The sequence below is a fragment of the Taeniopygia guttata genome, chromosome 5, assembly GCF_048771995.1.
Source record: "Taeniopygia guttata chromosome 5, bTaeGut7.mat, whole genome shotgun sequence".
In the NCBI taxonomy this organism is placed as follows: Eukaryota; Metazoa; Chordata; class Aves; order Passeriformes; family Estrildidae; genus Taeniopygia; species Taeniopygia guttata.
In genome coordinates, this window is record NC_133030.1 from 32,052,015 (window position 1) to 32,065,368 (window position 13,354).

Genomic DNA, 13,354 nt, shown 5'->3' on the forward strand with positions numbered 1-13,354 from the left:
TAACTGCACTAGTGGTTGCAAAATGCCTTTGACATGAAACAAACAAAACCCCTTTCCTACTCTTTTTGTGTGTTCACTTTGTTCCATTCCTAAAAGCAAAGTCCCTGGAGACAAGCTAACATAACACTGCTAATTTCACAAGTGAAACACAGCAATATGATCTTATGCAAAGCCTCAGCAGTGTGTATTTTAGAGTCTATTGGGCATCATACAACAAGGACAAGAAAAAAAACCCATGCTAACAGACCTGAGAGCTAATATATACAGATGCAATATGTGTGCTTTTGGAGTACTGTCACACTCTACTGATATTAAAAAAAAGGTGACAGAGTTAATTAAAAACTTAATTTCAAGCTTTCTACAGGAGTCAGATTTTCTCTAGCAAGAACATAATTGTGAGAGAATTTACTAATGAATTAGAAACCATTTGCCTTATAAACATCATCTGTATTGCTGAATGTACAGCTGCTGAATAACAAAATTCTAGAAAAACATTTCTCTAACAAACATGAACTGTTCCAGAAGGCTTCATTTACATTTCTACAGGGCAGTAGATATCCTAGAAGCCCCATCAGCTGAAGGCAAACATTCTTGTTCCAGTGCATGGCACAGATGCACTAAAGACTAGTCAGCCCTTTAAGACCTCAAATATTGCTTTATAGCCCACCTGGTCTGAAATTTTTGATGACAACATGCCACAAACAATGATCAGTAGGTTAATAATCTTTTTATGTTTGGAGAAGAAACAGAAGCAACCATCATGTGCAATGATCATTCTTTTCACAAAATTACTGGGAGCAGCATTTATAGCTCTTAGATATTCTCTTGTATCAGGCTTATGCTTAAGAGGTTCAGACTTTAGGGATCCTAACTACATGTGAACTTTAGAAAAGTTTAGTTATGTTGAAAGGACAGAAATGCAGTCATTACTAAGAAAATGTAAAAGTGTAGGGGAAAAAAAAACTCAACCTTTTCTTCCCTGCAGTGGCACCCATATGGAAACCTTTAGTACATGTCTTACAGTAAGTTGTTTACCTTTCTTTTATATATTTAATACCAATTAAGTATATGTGGTATTATCTTAGTAAGATTATTAAGAAACTCTTTGATTTTTTTTGTGCTTATTTACACTTTTCTCTTTTCAGCTTGCTCAGTTATTGCAAATGAGATGACCACTATAAGATCACAAGTGAGAAGCAAGACAAAAATGTAGGAAAAAAGGAGAAAAAAGTAGTTTCCTCTTGTTTTTGATATGAAATGTACACATCCAGTTGTAAATACCAACACAATTTAAGAGAGGATTAGGTGATTTTTTATCTGTAGCTTGAGATGACTGTGGGTACAGAGTTTTATATTACTGTTAGATAGATAAATAAAGACTGATGCTAAAAGAAACAAGTTCAGTGACGTACACTGAAGAACAAACATATCACTTGGACCAGACCCACCAATGTGCTGAAATAAATGTCAGTGCGGGCTCAGACATGATAAGGTTTTACTGGCTCAGGCTCCAAACCAAACCTTCTCAACCACTGTCAGCTCTGCACATGGCTAGTTCAAGTGTCCTGAAGTCCCTAACTTCCACTTAAATACCGTGCAGTATGTAAACACCCTGAACTGCAGAAGATATCTGCACAGACAAATTAAATCAAAAGGCAGAAAAAAATTAGACTGATTGTTCACTCAGGATTAGTGTAAGAACTTCTGCCAGAGATTCCAGACTCACTGGTAGGAAATGACTGATAAGAGAGACCATGAACCATCACTGTTACATAAATGTGAAAGGGCCTTGCAAACCCAAGATAAATCTAATGAGCTCTTTCTAGTGGAGAACTTCAGTAGTGACTCACACACCACACTGCAACCTAAGTTTATCACTCTCTTTGATGAGACAGGGGGATTTATTGATAAATGACCTCATTGCTCCAGTATGACTACTCAAGGAAGAAGTAATTTATTAACTGAGCTGTACTTTATAGTACTTCTTACCAGTGTTGGAAAAGTTGAAGCTACCCATCAATCACAGTCTGTCAGAAACACTGAACTTCAACATTGATTGAGGAATTTATAGGCTTTCTGTTAATATGCAGCCACAGGACATATCTCTCCCTAAAAAAAGTGCCTGTGAGAACTGGAAGCAGGATGGCTCAGGTAGCTATTTATAAGTCCCAAATTATCTTCCAGTGTTTCCACCATATGGGTAGAATATACTACCACCTCCTGCACACATCCTTTCCATTCCTGATTGAGCAGATGTCCCAAAATCCCATGGTATTTTTCCAACAGTTACAACAATCAGTCCAAGGGAAGGTAATATTTTGAAAATTATATATTTTATTATCTTCTTGATGCATTATGATGGGTAGATATGCTAAAGTTGGCCAGGCAGCTCTCATTAAGTCTGGAAATAATCAAACCTCCCTATGTTTTAAAGTGCAGTCCATCTCAAGCAGTGGTATGTCAAAATGGTTTTATTCCTTAAAGTGGGTCAGTAGCCTGCATTCAGTTCCTAAGCAGTTAAGAAGGTTTTGTTCTTTTTCAGCCTGTTTTTACATCACAGCTAAAGGCACAGGAATTACAGAGATCAAAGATTTAAAAGTCTATGTAGAGCAAACTCCTCTAGATTGAACCTATCCAGGGTAGATATACTGACAAAACTGAGCCCTACACTGCTCTCTCTGCAGCAGATTTTCAGAATCACTCACTGGCTGCCATTCTCCTGTATTCTCAATCTAGAACAGTTCAATTACTTTAGATTCATAAAACAAGCAAAAATTCAAGTTCAGAGTACAATATCCTAGATATACGAACTCCTGACAGGATTCTCCCTTAATATGTTTAGAGAATCATAAAAGTTGTAATGCCTGAAGATTAGAATAATGTCTGATCCCTACCTTTTCACACAAGATGCCATTCATTTTGCCCACTGTAGCCAATATGTCAAAGTTTGTCTGGTTTTAAAGCTTTACCTAAGTTCTAGTTTTTTAACCAGTGACAGCTCAAACTTGTTACTATGTCAACAAATATATTCTATCTAGCACAGACCTTGGCTGGGAAGAAAGTAGATAGAGAGGAAAGCAGAAAGAAGCTTGAACAAACATTTCCAGACCATATACAGTATTCCAGAGATGTCCCCAGTGCCTTTCCACAAGGATACAAACACTTTTCATTTGAGACCACCTTGCCTGATATATTCTAGGACAGCCTACATCCTTTTCATGGTTACATTACAGTGTAGAATTAGTATTTCTGTGATAAACTAAACCACTCCAGTATGTTAGCTTCACTTTGAACTTGTCTGTTCCTTAAGTAAAACAGAAACTCATCTGTAATGCCCAATATTATTTTGCAAATTATTTCTATTAGGAATCTTATATTCCACTATACTTTCATTACTTGAGATTGTCCAGTTAACTCATAATGATTTTCTGATATTTTTCACTATTAAGAATGTCTTTAAGTATATTATATTCCAAGACAGACTCAGCAGAACTTTTCTGAATAATTAACACTTAAAGTTGAGTTAGGTATTGCTTCTCTCTGTTTTCAAATTAAAAAAAAAAAAAAAAGAAAAAAGAAAAAAAAGAAATTAAAAAAAGGAAAAAGGAGAATTTGGTAGAAGACAGGAGGCAAGAAGATTTAGAGGATTTGCCACGTCATTCCAAGGATAAACAACTATGGTCATTGTCACTCTTTAGGAGTGATGATATTTCAGTTATTGATGAGAGAATCTGCCCTAGGTTAATTCCTCTGTGTTTTGAGGGAAAAACTCACACAGAAGTCAAATCAAAATTAGGAAAGTGATTCTGTATAAACAGGATGGGAATTTGCATTCATTCCCTCTGTGCAAAGATACTTAAGATTACAAACAAAACATTCTTCAGATAATTCAGACAGAAGCCTAGAAGTCCCCTCTGGTTCTTTCTCTCTCCCATTTTTATGCTGTTTAACTTAACTGTAAGTTCAATGTTTGTAAAGGGTGTTGGATTAATAGCATCACAGACAGATGTTCTCTTTTGTATTCAGAACAGATTTTGTTACAGCAATCTCACTCCTCCCATCCTGACCTTTAAGTGGTTCCCAATAATAAAGAGAAAGTATAGCCCAAATTTCTGAACATTTATGAGTAACACAAAGGTGCACAATTACCATTTAGACCAAGGCAAAAGGCCATTTCCTCAGTTACAGAACTGAGAAAATACATAAAAATTAAAACAACAGCATCTCTGTGACTAAGTAGGTCTCATCAAGGTATCAATTCCATTTTCTGTGATGTGTTTGAAAAGGGGAAAAAAAGGTATTGATAATACCAGAAATGTTGCATTAACCACTATTGGGTACTTGCAGTTTAGACCAGTTTTGATGTCTGCAAAGAAGAGAGACAGGAATGCAAGGTGACTTATAGAGCTTAGGCTTAGAAAAATAACCTCTGGTATCAACAGAAACTGGAAACAAGGAATTAGAGAAAAAGTTCTGTCACAAAGCTCCAGTCACGGTCCCAGTTTCATTAACCTTTGCTTATGAAGAAAAGTTTATGGCATGCTGAGGAGAGAGATGCAAGACTGAACTCAGTGAGTTAATCTACTGAGCAAGTTGGAGCAGGAGTATCTTCACTATATAGTACCAAGAGATACAAAGACTTGTAAGTGCCTGAAACAAAGGCAATAAATGTTAAGCAAGATCAAACTTATTGGCACTCAATGGTAGTGCAGAGATTCCAGCTCTGCCCCCAGCTGCAAAAGCTCAGTCAGTTATGATTCACTTTCCTCGGTTATGAGCACCTGGCAAGGGCACTGCAGAGATCAGTTTGCAAAATGCTTTTCCATAGTAATTTGAAAATATAACATAATAGGAGATGGTTAACTTGTAACTGTGTAGGTTAGCAGCAACTAAGGAGCAGGCTCCTCTGAGAGTGGGCTGGTCTGTCAGTCAAAGACACCTACCAGAAAGAACTCACCTCTGCCACCAGCCTCTGCAGGAGAACCTCAGTTTAACTTAATGACTGAGTTTGCCTCTCTGCCTCAAAGATGTCCCTGCTTCTCTGTCTAGGATGCTTTGAACTACAGGTGAGTGAGCTTGAAGCTTGTACAGCTGCTCCTACATTTTGTCTGACAGTAGAATAATCCTCATTAAGAAAACTTGCAGTAGTTATTAAAGAAACAACAGAGATGAGAACAAGATGAAGTATTTCAAGGTTTCTACTGGTCTTTTCTATTTCACCCAGTCTTTTCATTTCTATTTAGAGTCCTAGACAACAAATTGATTAGTGTTCTGTAAGCACCTAAGTAAATGAATTCTTGTTAAATAATGATGGAAACATTTCTCTCTAAAAGTTAAGAGGAAAGGGCCATATATCTAGAATCCAGACCCATTTAATGTAGACAGGGCTCTGTATATTGTATGACCAATCCCCAAAAGTTCCTTAAGAAGGAGGCTTGCTGCAAAGACAGACATGAACAAACACTCAGGTCAGCCAAGTAAGTCACCTGGTGATGTCTGAGCTCCAAACACTTGTTAATGAACCGTCGCTATTTTTCTGGCATCCTTTCATTTGGCACTTTGCTGGATTAAGTCAGTATCGTGCTATGCTGATAACCATCTGTTTATGCTACAGTTGTGCCTTGTGTCCAGTTTCATACTGTTCTCATGCTATTCAAGATTATATTGCTGCTTATGCTTGTATATGATCTATGGATAAGCAAAAGACTTCTGTCATTAGGGTTATCAGTTGTCAGCACTTTAATCAGGAAAAAACCCATAAGCTTATTTATGTAGTTTTAAGGATGTGGTTTGTAAACTTGCATGGAAATTTAAAGCCATAACAATATTGAGTCCTGATTAAAAATATTCAATGGATAGTTGAGGCAAAACAAAAGTCTCTTCAGTCAACTGTGCATCCTAGAAAAAAACATTTTTTTACATGGAAGGGTTTGCAGAATTTGAATATGTGCTTCTGCAGTCTTTTCACAGCTATTTTTTTGAAAAAAACATAATGGAGAACTGTAAAAAATTTATCTCACCTGAAAAAAAATCTACTTTCCTGTAAAATTTCCTATTATTTTTTCCTTGACTCCACACCATCATTTTTATTCTAATAAGAATTATAAAAATATCTCCTTGTGTTTTACAGAATTGACTTTCCATATGATAAACATCTTATATAAGAAGATGGTTTAGAAGAGATACACACTTTACAGCACTTCCAATAGCTATGTCCTGGTGAAGTTATAGCAGAATATCTGTACATTTTGAAAGAACTGCTTTACTAATATGATAAAAAATGTAAGGTAAATAATTGCAAATCTCATAAATGCAAAACAATCTTCACTCCCCTTTGCTCTCTTCTAGCCCTTCCCCCATCCAGCAAGTACCACAGCTACTTCACCATAGCAATTCTGGAATGCTTACTCAGGGCTTATTCATATGATAGTAAGCAGAGCAAGATGAAACAGCTGGTCTGTAACCAAGGACACAAGAGAAGTTATGTCTGGCATTAGTCTGAATGAGATAAGGGGGGGTTTATTCTGTTTTATTGAGAATGATTCACCACACACTTACGCATTTGAAACACTTTACCTGCACACTTTACCATTTTAGCAGGAAAACTCCTGCCCAACAGCTCACTTAGCACTGCTTGAAAGCTTCAGCCCATTTCTCAATCCTAAAACCAGCTGTTCTCCAGATATTCAGACCCCTGATCTGGAAGACATGGATGGAGAGCAGAATGAAGCCCCCATAAGCCAAGGGGAAATGCCCAGTGACCTGCTTTGTGACCTAGACACACACAGGTCTGCAGGGCCAGGTGGAATCCACCCAAAGGTCCTGAGGGAGCTGCCAGAAGAGCTCACTGAGCCACTGCCCATCAGTTACCTGCAGCCCTGGTCACCCAGGGAGGTCCCAGGTGACGGGAACCTGGCAAACGTGGCACCGTCTACAAGGGCCACAGGAGGACCTGGGAACTACAGGCCTGTCACCCTGACCTTGGTGCTGGGCAAGCTCATGGAGCAGACTATCCTGAGCACCATCACACAACACATGCAGGACAGCCAGGGGACCACGCTCACACAGCATGGGTTTGTGAAAGGCAGATCCTGCTTGACCATCCTCATCTACTTCTACAACAAACTGACCTGCTCAGTGCATGAAGGAACACCTGTGGGTGTCACTACCTAGACTTTAGTAGGGCTTTTGACACTGTTTCCCACAGCATTCTCATGGAGAAATTGGCTTCCCTTGGTGCAGATGGGTGTACTGGTTGTTAGGTGAAACACTGTGTGGCTGGCCAGGAGTGGTGGTGCAGGTGCTATGGCCAGTTGGTGACCATCCACCAGTGGTGCTCCCCAAGGCTCAATATTAGGGCCAGACCTACTTAATGTCTTAATCTATTGTCTGGACAAGAGGATAAAGGGCATCACCAGTCAATTTGCAGGCAACAGCAAGTTGGGCAGGAGTGTTAATCTACTGGAGGGTAGGAATGCTCTGCAGAGGGACCTGGACAGGCCAGATTGATGGGCCAGTTCTATGGCATTCAGTAAGGTGAAGTGCTGGGTTCTGCACTTGCATCACAACAACCTCAGGCAATGCTACAGGCTGGAGGAAGAGTGGCTGAGGGTGCTGGTTGACAACTAGCTGATCCAGCAGTCCAGGTGGCCAAGAAGGCCAATGGTATCCTGGCTTCTATCAGGAACAATGTGGCCAGCAGGACCAGGGCAGTGATTGTTCCCCTGTACTCGGCACTGGTGAGGTCACACCACAAATCCTGTGTCGTGTTCTGGGCTCCTCCATACAAGAAAGACATTGAGGTGTTGGAGGAGGTCCAGAGAAGGGCAACAAGGCTGGTGAAGGGTCTAGAGCACAAGTCTGAATGAGGAGTGTCTGAGGGAGCTGGACTTACTCAGCCTGGAGAAAAGAAGATTCAGAGCAGACCTCATTGCTCTCTACAGCTCCCTGAAAGGATGTTGTAGGTGGGTAGAAGCTGGTCTCTTCTCCCAGGTTAACATGTGACAGAACAAGAGGAAATGGCCTCAAGCTGTGCCAAGGGAAGTTTAGACTGGGTATTAGGAAAATGTCTTCACAGAAAGGGTTGTCAAGCATTGGAACAAGCTGCTCAGTGAAGTGATGGAGTTTCCATCCCTGGAGGTATTTAAAAGACATGTAAGTGTGGCACTTGGGGATATGGTTTAGTGGTAGACTTGGCAGTGCTGGGTTAATGGTTGATCTCAATGATCTTAAAAGTTCCAACCTGTATGATTCTGTGATTCTAAATGCTCTTTCTTGAAAACACAACAGGAAAGCACTGACTTTTTATAACACTTCTATATGCATTTTTCCTCTGAGAATTTCAAAACATGTTACAGAGATTAACACAATACTACAAGTCTCACAAATCCTTTGAAAATGATAAAATAAACCAGGTCCATAGAAGTTGCCATACCAGATCTGGGCACTGTCTCATTTAATCTAACATCCTACCTCCAATGGACAAGAACAAAATGTTAACTATAGCATGGCAATGTATTTAACCCTACCAAAGACAGCTGAGAACACATGAGAAACAGTAACCTTAAAGCCTGCTGCTCCAGTTCAGGAAAGAAGGATAATTATATGCATGGTGTAACTGAGGAGTCTGATAATTTCTAGTGCAGCCCCGTTGGTTTTGGCCCAAACTCAAAGACTCTGCATGTTTATGTATGCATTTCAGGAAAATATATGTCATGGTTAACTACTTAGAAGAGCACTTAGGGAGAACGAAGTATCAGTGTCCATAAAGATAATTCCCTTCATGAAGGTATTTGTGTGAAACAATTAACTTTTCCCATGTTTTCACATGTTCTTATGCCACTGTGCTGCTGTTGAAACTGTACAGCTCAGTCCACCTCAGTAGTTAAAAGACTCCTGCTGTTGTCCATGCTTGTGGGTTTTGGTGACATAATGAATTTAAATGCAGACTGGAAATCTCTTTTGGTCCCTCCCCCAGTCGTGCCACTTCTGTCCTGGAGGAAACAAAAACCAGAACCCTGGCTTCTAGAAGGAAGCAAAAGAGCAAAGTTCATCTGTTTGTTCAAAAGCTGTTCCTCTCCTAGCAATAAAGCAAACCTAACTGATTTTCAGGCAGGCAGGACATCCCAGAAATTTCATTACTTTGCTGAACTGGCTGCTGTCTTATTAATGTTCACCAGACATAGGAAGGGTGGGGTGGAAAAAGGGATGGTTGGCTGGAAAATATCTACTGGATAAACAAAATAATTTTTTTTTACTTAATATATAAAAAAATCCCAACCATGTAGGAATTCTATGTTCAGTTTCCTAAGGTTTGTTACATACTTGCTCTGCCACCTGCTGCCCTGGCATTCCCCAAGGTTTCAGGAACAGGGACTGTGTGAGTTTTCCCAGTAACAAATACTGCATGACTAAGAACAAACATCTAGCAACCCAGTGGGCTGTCCAGGAGATACCACAGCTCTGGAAAACAGCTTGCTTGAATCCTTCTGAACAATCACAGTATCACTCTGTGTTTTGAAGGATATCACCCTTGATCCAGTGCTTCTCAAGAAGTGCTTTTTCTCTTGATAGGTGGCATTCTGCAGCAAGGATTGGCACACTGGCTCTACTACCTTGGAAGTCAGATGTAATGAGGGAAAGTCTCTCAGACTGTCACCACCACTCCAGCTCCTCCAGGCAAAAAAAGAGAGAAAGTGGATCCAGAAAGAGAATATTCTGGAGATCCAGTGACTGACTAAAGAATGAATTTTACCTTTTGAAAAAATAAATTGCATCCATTGTGTAAGGAAAAGGGATGTGTACATCTGGTGGAAGCAGGTCAGGTGACATGGGAAGAATACAGAAATCCTATTGGCCATGGTAGGGGGAAAATTTATGTGGTCAAAGCTCAATTGGAGATAAAGCAGGACAGAACTGTGGCAGACAATAAAAAGGTTTTTTCAAATACATTAATGGCAAAAGGCAGCATAGAAATAACATAATTCCATTACAAGATGAGGATTGTCAACCTCCCAAACAAGGACGTGGACAAGGCAGAGATGTTTAAATGCATTCCTTGCTTCTGTCTTCAACACAGATGATGGGCCATGGCGGCCTCTAGCCCTGAGCTAGAGGACCATGATTGCAAGAATGATCAATTCCCAGCTGACCCTGAAATTGTGTGGGATCTGCTGCTTCAGTTGAATCCCTACAAATCTATGGGGTCTGATGGGACTCATCTGAGGAGCTGGCTGATGTCATTACAAAGCCTGTCTCAATGATTTTCAGCAGTGTTGGGAACCCTGAGAGGTCCCACCTGACAGGAAGCTGGCAAACATTATCCTGATTTTCAAGAAAGCCAAGAAGGAGGACCTCAGAAACTACAGGCCTGGCAGTCTCAATTCAGTGCCTGCTAAAATCATGGAAAATATTATTCTGGGAAGTACTGAAAAATACTTGGAAGACAATGCAGCTGTTGATCACAGCCAGCATGGCTCCCTAAGGGGAAAGTCCTGTTTGTTGAACCTGATATCCTTCTACAACAGGGTAGCCCACCTCAAAGATCTAGGAAAGCCAGAAGATGTAATCCTCTTAGACTTCTGCGAAGCTTTCAGTATCCTTTTGGACAAATTGTCCAGGCCACAGATGGATAAACACATCATGTGCTGGATGAGCAACTGGCTCACAGGTCAGGCACACAGAGCTGTAGAGAATGGAGTGACATCACAGTGGGGACCTGTCACTAGAGGGGTTCTGCAGGGCTCCATCCTCGGCTGGCGTTCTTCAACATCTTCATTAACGACTGGGATGCAGGATTCAAAGGGACACTTAGTATGTTTGACAATGGCACTAAATTGTGAGGAGCTGCTGGCTCCCTCAGAGGCCCTGCAGAGAGACCTCCACAAATTAGAAAGATCACCAACTATATGAAGTTTCTATGATTCTATGGAAACACAGCTCATTCCTTATATAGTATTGATTCTGTAAGCTTGCAAATGTGGAAGAGCAGGAAAAACTTGGTTTTGAAACTACTTTTCACCCAAATCTCTGAACCAACTGTGTGCTTTCAGTAATTCCCTGGGGCAAAATTTCACTTTAAAACCAAGACTACAAGATAATCAAAAGTTTTTTGGGTTTATTTTTTTGTTTTTAAAAATTATTATTATTATTATTATTTGGTTGGTTGTTGTTTTTTTTTTAATGTAGTATGAGAATTTATAAATGTGATTACTGACTTGGTAATTTTTGAATCTTCCTGTAAAGCTTCCTTAAAAAGTGCTGGCTTTCAAAGCATTGATATCTAATACCTCCTGGCAGAACCACTTTACGATGACTGAAATGGCATCTCAAGACCTGAGGCACCTTTATTCACAGTTCATTTCTGAAAGTGGGTCTAAAGCAATTATAAAGGAGCATATGTGTGTAAAATGATAGTAATTCGATCAGTACAGTGCTGTGATAGGTAGGGTAACTCCAGATGCCCTCCTCTAACTGGAAACTGCATGTCTAGCTGAAATATTTCTGAGTTTAAGAAACGAGAATTTATCTGGAAAAAAGACACAGATACCAGCAACAGGAAAATACCTGCAGGACAATATGGACGTATCCCATTTCAGTCACAGACTTCACAGGCACATCACTATTTATATCACACTTCTGTTTAAAATTACTTTGGTTTTAATAATATATACTAACATTTACTTTAGGGTTGTTTTTTTTCATTGTAGCTTTAGTTCCTTTGCTTAATTAGAACAGAATGAGCACATAGCTTCTCTTGTAAGCAAGGTGGTTCACCTCATAAATCCAGTTAGGAAGAGAGGAAAACTCTACTAAGCAGACCAAAATTTCAAAGGCTTCAACACAACTTTTCATACATTTATGATCTATTCCTTCTCAAAAAGAAATCAGGAAAAACAACATGAAATATCTGAATGTTCTTTAGGAAAGCTGTCTCCCTTTTTCCACTACCAGAGGAATGTTCTTAATCTGTTTTAGCTGACTTTGTGCATCATGAAGTAGCACAAAGCCCAGTTTTTGCCCTTTACCCTCTGCCAACTCCACTCTCATGTAACTCTGAAGTGATCCAGGAAATTCATGAACAGCTTTGTATTTTTCAGAACTTAGTATTGCTGTAGAAAAGGAGAACTCATTACAGACCAGAATAAGAAGCAGAACATAAGAAAATTTCTAAGACCAGCATCAGTAAGAATATATTTCTATGCATAGCCATTAGAAGTGAGTATAGAAGATGCCTTTTCTACCTACATTTGACACACTAAACTTTCTACCTCAAAGTCCAGGGGACTACTGCTCCAAAGTAGTCGAAGTGCCCACTACTTGAAGAAACAGGAGTGCTATCATTATAATTTTACTTCTAATAAGTAATTTTCTAATAAAACTGGATGGTTTCCTCTCCTCTGGCTCTAAAGACTGCAATTTAAAAGTGAGAAACCTTGTGTTGTGACAGCAAACCCAGGAGCACCAATCTGAACACACATGGGTAGTAATGGTATAGGAGTAAGATAGCACAAATATCATATAGCAATTTTTCTGACAGCGCTCTACTTTAACTGGCAGGAAATCAATAACATTAAGACTGAGGGTCACAGCCTTTGGAAAGAGTTACATCAATGCAAAAACAGAACAGACAAAGCCAAAAAAGATTATAACCACAGATATCCCAAGGGACAGATGAAATCATGCATTATGTTTTAAAAACCAAAACAAGTAATCCCCTCAATCATACCCCAAATGTCTTGTCTCCCAGTTTTCAGTTTTTTAAATTAAGAGGTGCAATTTTTAAGTGAAGATTGCAGTAAAAAATGCTCCTATCTTTCACTTAAAAGCATAAAGTCTCTCAGTGAAAAGGGTGACTATTCTCCTGCTTGCAGGCATACTTCTGGGAAATTGGTACCATACTTACTGCTCAAAGTTAAACTTGCTGGTGCAGGCAGCAACCTTCTACTCACAAACAGCAGTCACAGAAAACAGTGTGCTCCCTGTCCTAACTGTCATAGCTGAAATTTGGCACAAAGAGGGGACAGCAAGACAGCAAAACAATCATGGCAGTGAAAAGACCAGGTTTCTCCTCTCCTAAAATTCCTGTACAAGAAAGCACTTTAAGGACTACCTTTCATCTCCACAGTGTAGAATGCACTAAAGGCTCAAGAAACTTGTACATCTGTATCAACTGTGACTCAGAAAGGCCCATCCTAACACACGGAGGCACTGGAGTGCTTGTCATCCCTTAAAAACAAAGGACACTGACTGATCCCCACCCCAAATAAGTGATTGGGCTCTCGACTGCCAAGTTGTCAACACATGTAGCATAACCAGAGAGGATGAAGGACACAGCCATCTGACCAAGCACTGC

At 39.7% G+C, this 13,354-nt stretch overlaps 1 protein-coding gene across 8 annotated transcripts in view; it reads right to left on the reverse strand.

The window, feature by feature from the left end:
• RAD51B (RAD51 paralog B) overlaps positions 1 to 13,354 on the reverse strand; it is a 424,230-nt gene that overhangs the window by 169,579 nt on the left and 241,297 nt on the right. The gene's annotated exons all lie outside the window — the stretch shown is intronic.